The 13,642-nt window shown below is 36.2% G+C and overlaps 1 protein-coding gene and 1 pseudogene across 2 annotated transcripts in view; one reads left to right on the top strand and one right to left on the bottom strand.

Annotated features, from left to right (window-relative positions):
• Positions 1 to 13,642, bottom strand: part of FNDC3B (fibronectin type III domain containing 3B) — a 299,021-nt gene that overhangs the window by 241,446 nt on the left and 43,933 nt on the right. The gene's annotated exons all lie outside the window — the stretch shown is intronic.
• Positions 9,754 to 9,872, top strand: LOC118602020 (annotated as a pseudogene).

Here is a 13,642-nt window from a genome sequence, read left to right as displayed (position 1 = left end):
ACACAACAGAGTTCTTGCAGTGAATGAATCCATTCTTTAAACCACTTACATTTTACAAATGAAGAATAAAAGCACTGTGAAGCTAATTATAACAAAGATAAAATAGATTATCTCTACTATAAGGCTTTTTCTAATCCTCTAAACTTTTTTTTTTTTCACACTGAGCTCCAAGATTTCGCTCCTATCCTTTATTTTGTTCTTACCCATACTTCCATTTCAAAGAACTTGGTAACAACCACAGGCCATCCCGGCCTCTCCCCTTAACCACATATTCTAACACTAAAACCACAAGTGCTTCATGCCCAGCCAGTTCTGTTCCTTAGACTGACAGGATAAGGATGCCACGTGAACACTTGTGGTTAACTCCCCCACTCCTCCTAAGAGATCAAGTCATTTGTTACCTTCATTACCTGAAAGCAAGGCCCAGCATTACCAAATGAACCCTGCACTAATAGCCAGAGTGGGAGCTGGGCACTCTGAAAAAAAGAATGAACAGATGCTCACTGTTAGTAAGACATTTAATTCCATCCAAATATGCCCCCAAAGCTTTTAAAGAACACCTTACATTAAATGAATATTACAAAGAGTTTTCAGTTTTTACATTACTCTGGGCAACTTTCCTCTTACTTTCCTTCCCCCACTCCAAGTCTGAAAAGGTTTTCCATGGTATTTTGGCCCCAGCCTATATTAAGAAACATACTGGCCAAATTCATGAAAAATCTGATTCTCAGGAGAGAACCACAGATCCATTTCCAAAGGCCAGAGAAAGCAATTATATACTAGGAAGAATTTCTAACTTGAAAAACTAAAGGCCTAATCACCTCTGGGAAGGTTTTATGTCTGTGAACCTGGCCTTTAAATTAGTAACAAAATGTCCTGGTCCTCACTCCGTGGGCCGATGACCCAAATTTCCTTACATTAATTCAAGATGTGAGTTAGCAGTACAGTACGCAAATTAGTTTCAGATGACAAGAGAAAAACGTAACACTAAAAAGAACAAAGCATAACTATCAGACCCAAAAGAGCTGGCCAGGCTGGAGAAGAACATGACTGCCTAAGTCTCAGGTCAGGGTTGAGGCACAGGCTCCCAAGCTCATTTCATCTGCATGCACCCTGAGGTGGCTTCTGACTCACTTCTAGACTATCCCAGGGAAGTAGATGTGGTAAGGAAACTAATAAGAATGCGCATGAAATTATTTTAACTTTTTACTTCCATTGTTCAAAATGCATTTGCTGAAACCAAATGAGTTCCTTGAATGGGAACTTGATGGGAAATCATTAATTACAGAGACATATACTACAATTAAGTAAATGAAAATGCTAATAAATATTAATAAATCATCTTAAGAATTTGTACCACTAAAGTTAACTAATTCCATAAATCTTGTATCTTTTCCAATAAAATATATATTAACCAATCACCTTCATATAACCTAAACAGTATCAAAACATTTTGCTTGGTATATACTTGTTCTGTGGCCTGAGAAAAAAACACTGTCATGGGCACTTTAGTAAAATCAGAGCTAGATTCATACTCAAAGAAAACTTCCTTTTCTATTAAAAATAACAGGTGACTTCTAACAGTGAAAATCTATTGTGAGCCAGGCTTCATAAAATTGTCACAAACATATCAGAGAAATGTTCGAGCCATTTATATATAGTAATAAAGAAATTTTTTTTCCTGACCCAATATGGTAAGAAAAATCCCATCTGCAGTCAAAATGACAATCTTGACAAACTTATTGAATCACAGAAACAGAGGTTTTGTCTTGCTGTGTAGTTTGCAGAAGAGGGGTTTGAGAGGTTACTAAGAAATTACTGCAACTCCTTTTTAAAATCAGACAGCTAATGCTTTATAAATGATTATAAGTTTCTAAATCACTTCTAATATAAAACCTAAGCCTAATAAAACTTTATTATGACAAACGTTTGTGCAGCTGATTTACACTTTTCTGTGCCATAGCTGTTGTAAAAAATAAAAATCTAGAAAGTCAAAATTTGACAGAGAATCATATGGCACAGAAAAAAAGAAAGAGAAAAACTTCTTGAACCTCCTCTCATTCAGGCAGCCTTTATGTATTCATGTCATCAGTCACAAGGACTGATAACTCCCTAATTAATGTGTAGTCTTTATTTCTAAGCTCTATTAGCAAGGTTTGGCAAGACAAAAAAAGGAGGGAAAGAGAGGTATGTAAGGAGAGGGGAAGAGTGAAGACAAGAAAAAAAGTCAATTGCAAACATTCCTACAACTCATGAGAGGTCAACGTATCATTTGCTATCTTATTTTCCTCAACGTAAAAACCTCTATCCTTTCTGCTGTATGCAGGTTTTGAAAGATAACCCCCCCTTCCTTGACTTATATGTCAAGACCTAGAAACTCTGAAAACAGTTGTCATTTCTAGCCTTCCAAGGAAAACTAAAAACAGCTTTCTGATAATAACTGTGGAAACACCAACAGCATCGATAGAAAAAAAAATAATAATAAGATAGAAATACTGTGCACTGTGCATCTTCTTTACCTCTGGAACTGAGAAAAATCTGCTACTCCATCAACACAACACGTCTGACTATTTTTGCCACATCCCTGCTACTGTAAGAGTAGAGCTTTTCTTTCCTTTCCAAGTAACACGAACCCAGTGCCTCTGGCCCAGGCTCTGACCACGTGGAATTAGCATAACCGTTTATGAACCTGATGTGGGGCACTGCCATTGGTGCTTTCCCTTGCACTCACCCCTCCCCTGTACACTTTGGATAACCATGAGGAAAGGTGCTTTTGGTACACTCGCTTACCTTTTGCTTTTTTGAAAATCAAATTAAGGTGTGCAAAAAAAAGAATATGGAGGGGGACTAAAGATTTCTATTAGATTTTTTCACAGCTCCTCCACTAAAAACAGCTCAAAGGACCAGTGTATTACAGTTTTAAAAAAAAAAAAAGGGGGGGGGCACTATAGTGTAGTCAAGAGACCCCAAGATGGAGTATTGGAAAATCTGAGTTCTAATCAGGAGTTTGCCAAAAATGAACTCTGAACTTGAGCCATTATTATTATTATTATTGTTATTATTATTATTTTACGAAAATGACAAAATTATAGATGCCTTTAAGTTTCCTTTCTGCTATTAACAAACTAGATTTCAAACACCACTGCCTACCATGCTTACTTAATACAGATTAAAGTTTAAACTCTTTTTAAAGAGGGGTTTACACAAACAATAAAAACCTGTTTATTAATTTCTATTACATGTCTGAATATAACCTGAGCCTTCTGCATGAGAGAAAGGAAGAATCTAAGTAATATGTTGGGGAAAAAAGAATGTACTGAACAAATAGTGCTGGCAATCACTGTGTTTTTATGCCAATGAAATCTAATTTTACAGCTGAGTTCTATACAGCTGGAAGAAAGACTCTTGCCATGGCTTGCCACTTGAATGAAAGACTGAGTGGTGATAGCTGTTCATGCAGAAAAACCTCTTGAGACATGAGCAGTACCTGCAGGTATGCACCCAGCTGTTTGGTTGAGGCACAAATAGTCTGAAATGTCTGGTCTGATATGGGTTCATTAGTGAAGTTAAATCACAGTTGTCTGAAAAAGTTCTTAACCTTAAAAACATTCTTGCTTTTTTGCATCCAATTATATATACGGGAGAGTTAGGTGGCAATATTTAAATCCACAGAGAAATCCTGTGCAATTGAGTGTTTTAGATTAAAAACATCACTACCACCACTCTGGATCAAAATAATGCTAAATGGTTAAAGCATCAAATAAAAACAGAATTGCCCAAATTGCCCACTGTGCTCCAGAGAGCAAGGAAGAATGCCAAGTAGCCTAATGTATAAGGTCTTGCCTTCCGGAATCCATAGACGCTTTTTCAATTCTAGTTGACATAAAATATTATTAGTTTTGGAGTACAACACAGTGATTAGACATTTATATACCTTACGAAGTGACCGCCCTGATAAGTCTTGTACGCATCTGGCACCATACTTACTTACTACATTATTGACTATATTCCCTGTTATACTTTTTTAAAAAAGCAGCTATGCTTTTTTCATTTTTTGACTTTCCTTAAATGGAAAAAGCACAGTCATGTCTGAACTCAAAATTATTATATTAGTAAAGTACTATTTTGGGGGGAGGGGCACATATCTAAGGATTACATATAAACATTATATGTAATCTGAGACTGCTTTTATAATTCTCCATGAATATACAGAGGTTGCTTCCATAGCTCCCAATATACCACAAATCTTAAGGAAACATAAAAACTAAAGGAAAAAAATTACATCACTGTATATACACAATCCCTGGACCTCAGAACCACATACACATACATAAATGACAGCGCAGTTTTGCAAATACTATGAACTAAAAGAGAAAGGGGCCTTATAAATGAAAAAAGTTTACCAACCAAGGGTTCATTTGCTTTGTTCATTGTTTTTAAATGGCATTTAAAGAAGTTTGCAGATATGATTTCAGTTTTATTAGAACACCTAGACTCTGGGTATACTCAGCACAATAAATCTCACATCCCTTGCTGAGAGGAATGTTTCCTTATAGATGCTAGACTTTTAAACCCAAGGATAAAATTCTAGCATCTATAAGGAAACATTCCAAAGCTATAAGCCTTTATTTTCACAGATATCAAAGCTAACTTTGCTACATATTTTATCTACCTAAGGATGACAATAACTGAAAATGTGTTTCAGTGAAACTTAGAATTGTATGGCTATTTCCTTTATATATATTTCTACATTATGTTGAAGAAAAGGTCTAGAAAACTGTAGTCCTAGAATGGAAAAGGTCACTTCTAAAGCCCCCTCCAGGTCCAGACGTCCCTCCATCCTACCAATCTACCTCCAAGCTGCACGGACAGAAAGAGAAGAGATAGAAAGTCAGAAAACATGTTCTCTTTCCCAGCACCAACCTTCCAACATGACCACCTGCCTGCAGCCCCCACGGCGTTGGGACAGGCCCCACTGCTGGTTCAGGGCTGTGGTTCGAGGCATTCCTCCCTAGGCCGTCTTGTCTCCTCACCTACAATAGGGTGCTTTAACATTTCACTTCTAGATTCCCCCATTAGTAAAATCTAAATTGGACTTCATTATTGTTTTTAGAGATCTATTACAAATTAAATTCTCATTTGTGCAACCACTTGGGTGCCTAAAAGCCACACATAACACCCTTTATTGGGGTAAAAATGTGTTACAAGCACCAACTGACTGCTTCCTGGGAAAGTTTTGGAGGAAGAGCTCCGAAGCTGCTGGACGGGCCGGGTGGGCAAAGGTGCTGTGTGACGCGCCCGCACACTCTCACCCGGCCCCGTGGCGGTCATGTGAAGTAGGCGGTGTCGCCTTCACAAATGTAGCAACTAAGGCTCAGAGAAGTAATTTGGCCAAGGCAAGAAGTCAATGTTCAGTGAGCTAGTTAAGACATCTAAACATCTGGCAACAAAACACTGAAGCAGAAGAGCTGATGAAAAATGCATAAGTTAGTGAGTTTTTAAAAATCGGATAAAACAAGCACATGGAACAAAATTCAAAAGGTAACTTGCAAAGACATCTAATGAAAGTACATTGCCCTTCCAGCCAATTCCCCTTTCCCTTCTTAGACAAAGGCAACAACTGTGAGTTTTTGGTGAGACACAAAAGCAAAATTACTTCACAAAGGAGGGCAGCTTTAGCATGTTACTGATGAGACTGTTAGAACAAGGTCTTTGATATAAAGGGTTTCAAGATTCTATTATTTTCAGGATCTCAGAAGGACTTAGCTGAAAGTACCTTCTAAAATAACATCGAACAAAAAGACCCAAATGAAGATAATCACACATTATTTTAACAAATATTTACTGAACACCACTATGTGTCAGACACTGTACTAAAATTCTAGGATTCTAGAAATAAAAGCATGAGATTAAACTTCATTACAGTGAAATGTTATACCTGATAACTAAAACAGAATCCACGCTGGATACTTCTGAGGAAACCACACAAAGTCAATAAACCTCCATGCTCTATGAAACCTTTCATCTGAGATAAGCCCCAGTGTCTAAATTTGGTTTCCCAGCTGTGGCCTCTTTTCTAGTTTTAAGTGTTCCAGAAGATAAATTTGTCTTCCAAACATATCCCCTGCCTCAATCTTCATTTCTGATTAGCCAGGAGGATACTGAAATTGTTTCTTTAATAAGCTCATATAGAATTTAGTCATGTTTATTTTAGAAACTCAGTTTCATTTAGCAGAATAGATATTATAAAACACTCGTTTTAAAGCAAACAATCTGTACCATTACGCATCACTGATGTCTTATCCAGTTTATATTAAAATGTATAGTTCGAAGATTTCTGACATATCATTACTAATTTTAGATATTGGTTCAAATATTTTCTCCAAAAAATATCTGAGAGGGGTCAATTAGAATAGTGTATGATACACTGAAAATCAGTTTATAAGCATGTTTTTAAAGTTATTTCTTGAATTATTACAACTGATGGCATTCTCATAAGCAGCTTTGTATTCTACTTAATGTAATGAACACAAGGCAAATACCAGGTGTTCCTTAGAGCTTATAAGGTACTGAAACAGAAAATTCATAAGAAATGACAACAGTTATAAATAAACAAATTAACAGGTGCAAAGACACATTATGTAAGGGGATACCTATTTAGTTTCATATAAGCCCATCACAATAAAATTTTAATGAGATATAGATGGAACCACATTACTAATTCAAGCTTACATTTCTGAAAACACAAAAAAATGTAGAATTCTTTTTGAAAAAATTTCTTCCAAGGAAAAAATAACTGTCATTAAGAAGATTTATTTTAATAGATAAAAATGATAATTGATGTATACATGGTTTTTTTGTGAAATGTATAAATCTAAATGTTTGAAAGCATGGTTACTTGCCTATATTCTAAACACTCCCTGTGAATATTGATGACATTATAATTACACTAATATAACTTATTAAGAAAATGTGAGGGAGTTGATAATATTTACTTAATGAATACTTTTTTAGGTTCTGATCTGTGCAAGACACTCTTCTATGCTGAAATCATACAAATTCTAAATTTAAGGAGCCTATTAACAAGCTTTAAAATCTTTCCAGAAAACTAAATTTAAATTTCAACTGCTACAAAAGGCATGTTCTCCAATTCATTTTCTTATTTCTCCTACAGGAAAGCACAAAAGACAAAAAAAATTCTTTGGATATTCTAACTGAAGAACTCTGAAGCATAAGAATGAAAAAGATAAATGACATTTTAGGATTATTAATAGTCATAAACTCATGAGCCCCACAAAAGGGTCTCAGGAATACCTAAGAATCCTCAACCCACGCCCCCCTCCCAACTCTGCCCCAAACACACCACCCTTTGAGAATCACTGCACCACAAACCAAGCAGCTTGGATGTAAAAATATAAGAAAAGTTTAAATTCACACTCTAGTAGACAAAGATTGCTGTCCCTACTCTAAAATCTGTACATCCATAATTCACCTTGACAGAATCTGAAAAAAGAACAGATCAATCCAAATGAAAAAGTATCCAAGTTCTAGCATGGATTTCTCTATCCAGGATTTTACGTTCCACTCTATAAAGCACTTTGGTGAAACAAATTCATTTGGCAAAATATGAGGGAGGTAAGAGCAGCAAGCTAGAGGGATAAGAATATGAGTGCTGAGGGGGTGAGGGCCAGGTACTTCCCTGGTGGGGCTTCGAACGCCCTTTTAGGGACAGGGTATGACCTCACTCCAGTAAATCCAGGCACTTTAGATGGGGGCCTCTTCTGTAATCAGATTCCTGCTCTGGATTCAAAGCAAACGATCAAAACCAAGGAAATAAAAATAACTTTGGGTTGCCATTCCTCAGTAAGAATCTTATCTGATCTGATCTCCAGACCTTCCTTACTGCTCAATGAGACCATTCTAAATCTGAAGATGACTTGAATCTAGTATTTTCTAGGGTCACTAATTTATTTTCTTTTGCCACAGCCTATTATATGTCTTTCATCAAAGAACCCAAAAAGAGTGTTCTGAGGCATAAAGAGAGCTCTTAAAACAAGAATCTCAAGTGTCCAAATACAGACAGAGCAATAAGTATGACAGTGAAATTCATTTCCTAGAGCAAGAAATTGGCAAAATCAGAATATGCCACAGCTAATTGATTTGCATTCAGCAAATGTTAAGAGACTTCCCTTTATTTTTAAAAATAGATTTAACAGGCATATTAATTTTCCACTGGCCACTATAAATAAATGGAACTCCCAAATCTCTTTCTTTGCAAGGGCATTCTGGCTAGTCGCAGTTAGCCTGACCCCGGGAGGAATGTGTATTTACATTGCCGAGAGGCGGCATTGTGTGCTGGTGGGAAACCACTTCTCACAAACCTCCCATTCAGTAGAGAGCTCCACAATAGGTACTCACACAGGAAGCAGGCCCTGCTAAGAGCACCTCTGGCTGTTTCAGACAGAACTTTCCACAGCAGCGGGATGGTGAACTACTACTGTAAATGCCCCGTTCACAGGCCCTAGCTGCCCACACTTCAGGGTCAACAAAGCTGGTGCTGTTCGCAACCAACCCCCCAAGTTCTTCTCAAGGTGAAAGGGAAATTGTCAACAATTCCATTTCATTTTTCTAGCTAATCTCTCAGGCCATCACTTTGTGTTTTTTTTGTTTTTTTTTTTTAAAAAAAGGAAAAAAAATCACAGTCATGACATTTTTTTCTCAAATAAACTAAAAATACTCTAAACAAGCTATTGCTTTTCAAAGCCAAATGAAAGGTGTTAGTATTGCAAGTGACGTTTTTTAAAAATCAAAATTTCAAAGACCAATTTACTATCTCCACTGAAAACTATGGTCCCTTAAATACCATTTTAAATGACCATTTTAACTGCAAAGCAAAAAAAATTACTTTGACTCCTCAAATAAGCAGGCATTGTCAGCAACATATCAATAATAACTTATGCACAAATATGTGAGGAAATAAAGATAATGGGGACCACTCACACATGCCATCAACTCAATCAACTGGTGTTTAAAAAATGCAATCAATAAATTGGTTTTGTCGATTAAATACTAAAACCACCGGTTTGACTTTTTCCTCCCTACTTGAGCATGTAAAAAAACATAACTTCATTCTTTCAAAAATTGATTAAATTCTCAACTTGCAAAAAGAGAGGTAACAGCTGTTTCCTATGATAATATTTTCAGACCATTGAATAATTTAATGACATTAAGCAAATGGTCACTCCTCTGGCTTATTTTTTCTCATTTCTCTAATTAAAAAGACTAGACTCCATGATCTAAGTAAGTTCCTGCCAGCTCTAATAATCTATCAATTTGGGTATAGCAGCAAAGAATATCACAATTAACACATCTATCTCATGTGGTTATAAGAAGTCTAATACTTAAGGGAGCCACCATAAAACAAAAAGGTATTTTCACGCATGCCAACCATAAATACTACTTACTACTCACTAGTTTCAGGAAGTTGCTTCTGAAATATAGAAAAAGTCAATCAGAAATACAATGAAAGGCCAGAACATAATGTTTAGAGAAATATACTCAGAGTGTGTGTGTGTGTGTGTGTGTGTGTGTGTATATTGTTTAAAAGATTAAAATGAAATAGAACCAAAATGTTAACCATGGTTAACCTGTGGATAATAAAATGATGAGTTATATTTTTTCCTTTGTACTTATGTTTTTAAAGTATCTTACAATAAGCATCTATAATTTTTAAAATGATAAAAGTTAACTTTTGTCAACGGCCATGACGCCGTGAACGTACCGGATCTCGTCTGATCTCGGAAGCTAAGCAGGGTCGGGCCTGGTTAGTACTCGGATGGGAGATCACCTAGGAATACCAAGTGTTATAGGCGTTAAAAAAAAAAAAAAAAAAAAAGTTAACTTTTAAAAACCTATATAACATGACAAAAAACAAAGAGAAACTGATGGTCAGACTGTGGATTAGTGGTTACCAGAGGAAGCGGGTGAGAGGGGAGGTAGACAGGGAAGAGGGACAAATATTTGGTGCTATAAAAAAATCTAACTTTAGGAGGTGAACACACACTGCAATATATATACCACATACTGTTGAATTGTACACTTGAAACGTATTTGATTTTATTAATCAGTGTCGCCCCAATCATTTTTAATAAAAAATTAAAAAACTCATAATTTAAGTTAATTTGCACTGTGAAGCTGTTTAAATTTTTGTGATGCAATACTTTCAAACCACTGTACAACATAAAGATCTAAAGAATACGGGTTTATTCAAGTCTCTGCGCTAGTTTCCACAATTCAACCCTGACAATGGAAGAACATCTGTGGTTAAGTAATAGACTTGGTAACATTAAAAAACTAGCCCTCTGGTCATGCTTGCTGAATAATCCCTAGATTAGGCACGCTCACTAGGACCAACCTAAACAGTTTTTTATTTTTTTATTTTTTTTAAAGGAAGGAGGGGAGAGGCAGGTTCCCCAGCCTTACTTTTTTTAGATAACAAGCACTCCAAAAAATCCTCTTCCAACTGCCAAAATAAATCAGAATTTCTGGGTGGAGAACTCCTTGTCAATCAAATGAGACTCAGCAAATAAACTAATAATAGAAATCTGTTACAAACTTACTTCTCTGTGCTAGCTATGCTAGTCCCTAACTAGCACAAAGGCCTTCAAAAAAACGCTGGCTATGAAAAGTACAGGGTGGGGTTAGAGAGTTCCCTCATGATTGGCAGGCCTCATTCTCAGCGGAAAAAGTAACTAACTACTCTTATCTTTGTGGGTTCTCTCCACCCTACCCTCCCTCAACCAAAACCTTTCTGAAAATATTTGTCCCATATTTTTATTCCCACATCCCCATATAACATATAATACATGTTCACTCTAGGAATCTGGAAATAAAAGCAGGAAGAAAGATCCAATTATTCATAATCACATCAAATAGAAACATCCACTGTTAAAATGATGTGTTTCATTTCACTTTTTTTCTATCCATATGAAATCTATAAAGTTAGAAGGATACAGATTATACAGTACAATCTGCCTGTTTCTTATTTTTGATATTTCATGATTATAACAACGACATTGAGAACTTTAAAAAACAAGCAAGAACTGGATCCTAAGTCACATCTTCAAAGAAGGTGGGAAAATCCACTTCTAGGGCCCTTGACCTTAGAAGAAAGATAGGGTTCCAGGGAAGACATGCTATTCAACCAACATGCCCAATGTGTACTCAGAAGCATATCTATAATATCAGTTAATAATGGTATAATACTGTTGGATTGTGTACAAGTATTTCAATGGAATTTTGAAATGAATGGACCTTATAAATTACTGTAAATTCAATTCTTTCTATGTTTATATGTATATGTTTCTAAAAAGTAAAGTTTTATTCTTTATGTAAGAGCTACAGAATGGTCTTATGTTAACTGTTCATAACACTTCCTTCACAACTATAGTTCACAACTTACCCTACCCTCTCAACAGAATGTACATACCAAAATCATGACACTTTGCCACAAAACACTTAACCCTAGGCATCTAGGTGTTTTGCTGTGAGTAAAATCATTAACAGAGAACCAGGTTGGCAAATGGTATGATGCGACTTAAAATGTTTTAGTATAAAGTATGGAAACATATATCACAGCATAAAATAGTAAAAAGTTGGAACCGGTCTCATCCATACAATGAGAGACTATGCAGTCAATTATAAATGTTGGAGAAATCAATCAGCTAACAAAGGAAGATGTTCACACACTGTTTATAGGGAAATAACAACAGAGGGGAATACAGGTTCACAAACAGAAGGTTTATACTGTGGTCTTAGTTGTGCAAAACTAAGATTATGTTTAATTTTCACATAAGAAAAAGCTGAATATACACCAAAGTGTTCACAGTGATTATGGTGAGGTAGGCAGAATGGAGAATTTTTTTATCGATGCATTTCGATTTTAATTTTATGATGCTTTTGTTGGGGAAAAAATTAGAACACAAAGCATCTGAAAAGCAATCTCATCATATCTGTCAAATAATCTAATGGAGAAAATGAGAAACAAATAATGAATATCTAGTCAATGACAATCCGATTATACAAAACACACCTCTACGACTTCCTGAAATGGCTCACTGATTGTGACAGCCTCACCTCCTAAAACTGTGCAACAGCTCACAGGTGTGATTTCCTCTTCACTCTAGGCACAGCTGGGCTTACCAGCAGTGATGGTGAAGACTATGAACCTCCATCTCCTAGAAGCTATTTTCAGTTTCAAGATAATATCATAGGATCCTAAGTCTAAAAAGGAACCTTGAAAAATTCAGTTATGACTCAGACTTGTATAGTATCTAAACATCCCTAATAGATCAGAGGCTTCAAAATATCATAACCCAGCATTTTTTTTTATTATACTATATCCTTCGGTTAGTTATCCCAGGATTTCCTGTCAGTAAAAATACATTTATTTGGAATAACAGGATGGTATGAATAGATACGGTCAGAATTAGACAAAATTGTGTCTGAGTCGGTGAAAAAAGAAGTTGTTGAATATTTTTAAATCACCACGATTGAAAGGGTTCTTCCTTCAACAGAGTCTGTTACCTGTGACCCTTTCTTTCCATCATCACCACCACTAGCAGCAGCGCCTGCACCTTAGTTCAAGAATTAAATGAAATCCTTTCTTGCTTCTGAAAATGACTGGAACTATCTTATCCCACCTACTGTCTATCATCTAACTTCCGTCCACTCTACCCTGCACATGCAGACCATTTCTGGAAGATCACTTCCACTACGCCGCTACTCACCTGCTCACAAACCAATGATTCTTCAAGTAGGGACCAGAGAACCATTCATAACAGATGTGGAAGGAGGGACTTGGCACTGCGGGGGAAGTACTTCTGTAATGCTAACCAGTGTTTCTCCACCTATGTATGGTACAGGAACTACCGCAACAGAATCAAGTGGGGAGCTTGTCTGGAAATGCAGATTCCCCACAAATGTTCACAGCAGCATTATTCACAAATGCCAAAAAAAAAAAAAAAAAAAAAAAAAAACAGACACAATCCAAACAACTGTCGACTTTTAGAAAATGTGGTATATCCACATGATGGAATATTATTTGGCAATAAAAAGGAATGAGGTACTGATACATGCTACAACATGGAAAAATCCTGAAAATATGATGCTAATGAAAAAAGCCAGTAACAAAAGGCCACATATTGCATGACCTCCCATATTTGAAATGTCCAGAATAGGTGAATTTTTAGGGACAGAAGGTAGACTAGTAGTTGCCTGGGGCTGGATGGGTGTGGGGTGGGGTGGGAAGTGACAGCTAATAGGTAGCACAGGGTTTCTTATAAAAGGTACAGAAAATGTTCTAGAATTTGTATAATCCTGTGAATTTGTGTAAAAAGATATTGCATTTTACATCTTATAGCATATGAATCATGTTTCAAAAAAGCTGTTTAAAAAAACAGATTCTCCCTCAATTCCACCTCAAAGCTACTAAATCAGCATCTCTAGAAGGGAGGTCTGAAAATCTTCCCTCTGAACAAGGGCAGGTGATAAGCATTTTCACTAAGTACCCCAGAAAAGTTATAAATACACTAAAGTTAACACTGTCTTAGATTTTTCCCAAAATTATATACAGGCGATACAG

Source organism: Rousettus aegyptiacus, unplaced genomic scaffold, assembly GCF_014176215.1.
Source record: "Rousettus aegyptiacus isolate mRouAeg1 unplaced genomic scaffold, mRouAeg1.p scaffold_m13_p_4, whole genome shotgun sequence".
Lineage (NCBI taxonomy): Eukaryota > Metazoa > Chordata > Mammalia > Chiroptera > Pteropodidae > Rousettus > Rousettus aegyptiacus.
The sequence above is the reverse complement of the archived record's forward strand: the minus strand, read 5'-3'. Positions and strand labels throughout refer to the sequence as shown.